Genomic DNA, 3408 nt, shown 5'->3' with positions numbered 1-3408 from the left:
AACTGCGGGCCCAACGGCTCGCAGACGAAGAGCTGCACGCCGAACAATGGTTTGCAGAGGGAGAGCTGTGAGCTGGGAGCTGGCGGGCTGGTTCATAGAGGAAGACCTGCGAGCCGACTGACTGGCTCGTAGAGGGAGAGCTGCAGCCTGTGGGCTCACAGAAGGAGAGCTGCAAGCCGACTCACACAGGATGAGCTACGGGCCAACAGTTATAGGGAAATTTGCAGGCCATCGGCTTGCAAATCATAGGTGTGGGACGGTGATGTGGGGAGAGGAAGCTTGAAGGGGGTATCTCGTAGACAGAGACCTGCGGTATATTTCCAGTGTTGGCTTGCAGACCTACAACTGTGGGCCCGACGACTCACAGAGGAAGAGCTGCGAGCCTACTGCTGGTTCGAAGAGGGAGAGTTGCGTGCCGGCGGATTGGCTCGTAGAGGAAGAGCTGCAAGCCCACCGATGGTTCGCAGACAGAGAGCTGCGGGCCGGCGGGCTGTCTCATAGAGAAGGACCTGCAAGCCGACTGACTGACTCGTACAGGGAGAACTGTGGCTCATCGGCTCACAGAGGGAAAGCTGCGGGCCGGCTCGCAGAGGAACATCTGTGGGCGAACTGGTATAGGAATAGCTGCAGGACGATAATGTGGAGAAAGGGTTCCTGAAGGGGGTATCTCGCAGAGAGACAGAGCTGCGGTATATTTCCAGTGTTGGATTGCAGAAGTACAACTGTGGGTTAGCTTGCAAAGGAAGAGCTGCGAGCTGAACAATGGTTTGCACAGGGAGAGCTGCGGGCTGTGGGCCGGCGGGCTGGCTAGTAGAGAAAGAGCTTCGAGCCGACTAGCTGACTTGTAGAGGAACAGCTGTGGCCCATCGGCTGAAAGAGGAAGAGCTGAGGCCGGCTCGCGCAGGAACAGCTGCGGGCTGACTGCTATAAGGAAAGATGAGGGCCATCGGCTTGCCAAGGCATACGTGCGGGACACTAATATAGAGAGAGGGACCATGAAGGGGCTATTTCGTAGAGTGACAGTTGCGGTATATTTCCAGTGTTGTCTTGCAGATGTACAACTGCAGACTGCCTCGCAGAGAAAGAGCTGCGAGCCCACCAGTGGTTTGCGGATGGAGGCCTACGGGCCAGCGGGCTGGCTCGTAAAGGAAGACCTGCGAGCCGACTCGCTGGCTCGTAGAGGAATAGTTGTAGCCCTTCGTCTTGAAGAGGGAGAGCTGTGGGCCGGCTCGCACAATAACAGCTCTGGGCCGACTGCAATAGGGAAATGTGCGGGCCGTCAGCTTGCAAAGGCATAGGTGTGGGACGGTGAAGTGGGGAGAGTGAACGTGAAGGGGGTATCTCGTAGAGAGAAAACTGAGGTATATTTCCAGTGTGAGCTAGGAAGCAGAGGAAGCGCTGCGAGCCAAATGATAGTTTGCAGAGGGAGAGGTGCGGGCCGGCGGGCTGGCTGGCTCATAGAAAAAGAGCTGTAAACTGACTGGCTGCCTCATAGAGGAACAGCTGCGACCCGTGGGCTCGTAGAAGGCGAGCTGGGGGCCTGCTCGCACCGGAGCAGCGGCGGGCCAACTGCTATAGGGAAAGGTGGGGGCAGTTGGCTTGCAACTCATAGGTGCGGGCAATGATGTGAAGAGAGGGAGCGTGAAGGGGGTATCTCGTAGAGAGAGAACTGCGGTATATTTCCAGTGTTGGTTTTCAGAGATACAACTACGAGCTGCCTCGCAGACAAAGAGCTGCGAGCCCACCAGTGGTTTTCAGAGGGAGAGCTGCGAGCCAGCAGGTTGGCTCATAGAGGAAGACCTGTGAGCCAACTGGCTGGCTCATAGATAGAGAGCTACGGGCCGCCTCACAGAGGAACAGTTGCGGGCCAGTGGGCTTGCTCGTAGAGGAAGACATGCCAACCGACTGGCTGGCTCGTAGAGTGAGAGCTGTGGCCGGCTCACAGAGGAACAGCTGCGGGCCAAGTAGTATAGGGAGAGCTGCGAGCCGTCGACTTGCAAAGGAATAGCTACGGGACGGTTATGTAGGGAGAAGGAGCGTGAAGGGGGTATCTCGCAGAGAGAGAGCTGCGGTATATTTCTAGTGTTGGCTTGCGGAGGTACAAATGCGGGCCCGAAAACTCGCTGAGCGATAGCTTATTCCTAAAACCTTGTAATCTTTCAAACATATGTCACGGCCATTTTCTACCATTGAAACTGATAACCACCTTCTCTATACACTGCAGATCCCACGAACATGCCAACAAAAAGTATATGTGCTATTTTTACACTAAATAAAGCTCTATTACTTAATTTTTATAAACACTACTATAGGGTGCACAAAATAAAGAATATGAGATGAGGAGAGTAAACGGAGGTGTAATTCCTAAACTTGAATTATACCATTCCTTTAATATACATATATTCAAGGGTTTCCGTGGGATAAAAAAATGACGGTTGTGTAAAAGTGGTAGCAGTGTTGAGGACCGGTAAGCTCTGGCCCACTTAAAGGCCTGCGTATATTCAGCACAGAGACAAAACCTAACAATTTTCCTCACTTATAACAACAGTTACTTTACTAGTGTGAAAAAATTGTACAGAAAATGTACTAAAACATTTTTTTTCTTTTTTATCTCTCACACATTGATAAAATATCTCTTGTAAAGAAACGCCCCTCTCCACCTTTATTTCATAAGAACGAGCAACAAATAATCCCTTTAGCAGCATCTATTCACTAACTACTAACACAGTGCAGTATACCCAATTGTAAAGCACAAACACTATTTAGATTATATCTTAAAACATCATCAAATGATTCTAACCATGCATACATACAGAAAGCAACATGTACGTTTACTTTGTCCATTTACTCTCCATGTAATCTGTGCACATTTTCAACAGGTTCGCAGTATAACACCTGTCTTCACTTATATTGAAATATACCTCACAGTGGAAAATATAACATCACAACCAATGCATATGTAATATTTCCAACATAACGCAGTGCAGTTTTATACCAATGAAACTGATTGTACCATTCTCTATATAGTACATACCCTACCAATGCAACTTAGAAGTGTTATTTTTATAATACAAAGAGCTGTATTAGTTTATTTTTATAAACAGTTCCGCTGGGGGCACAAAATGGTGGTGAGAGCTGGACAGAGTAAATAAAGGTGTAATTCCCAATCTTTTTATGTATCATCCCTTTAATATACATAAATTAACAGCTTTAAGTGGAATGAAAAATTTGGCAACTGTCTTAAACGGATGGCGGAGCTCAGTACCAACAAGATTCGCACCACTTAAAGGCCTGCGTATATTCAGCATACAAACACACTCTGACAATTACCTTTACTAATAATCACATTTACTTTAGCACTGTGAACAAAATTGTACAGAAAATATACACAGGACATTTTCATTTATT

Source organism: Triturus cristatus, chromosome 4_1 (assembly GCF_964204655.1).
Source record: "Triturus cristatus chromosome 4_1, aTriCri1.1, whole genome shotgun sequence".
Lineage (NCBI taxonomy): Eukaryota > Metazoa > Chordata > Amphibia > Caudata > Salamandridae > Triturus > Triturus cristatus.
The sequence above is the reverse complement of the archived record's forward strand: the minus strand, read 5'-3'. Positions refer to the sequence as shown.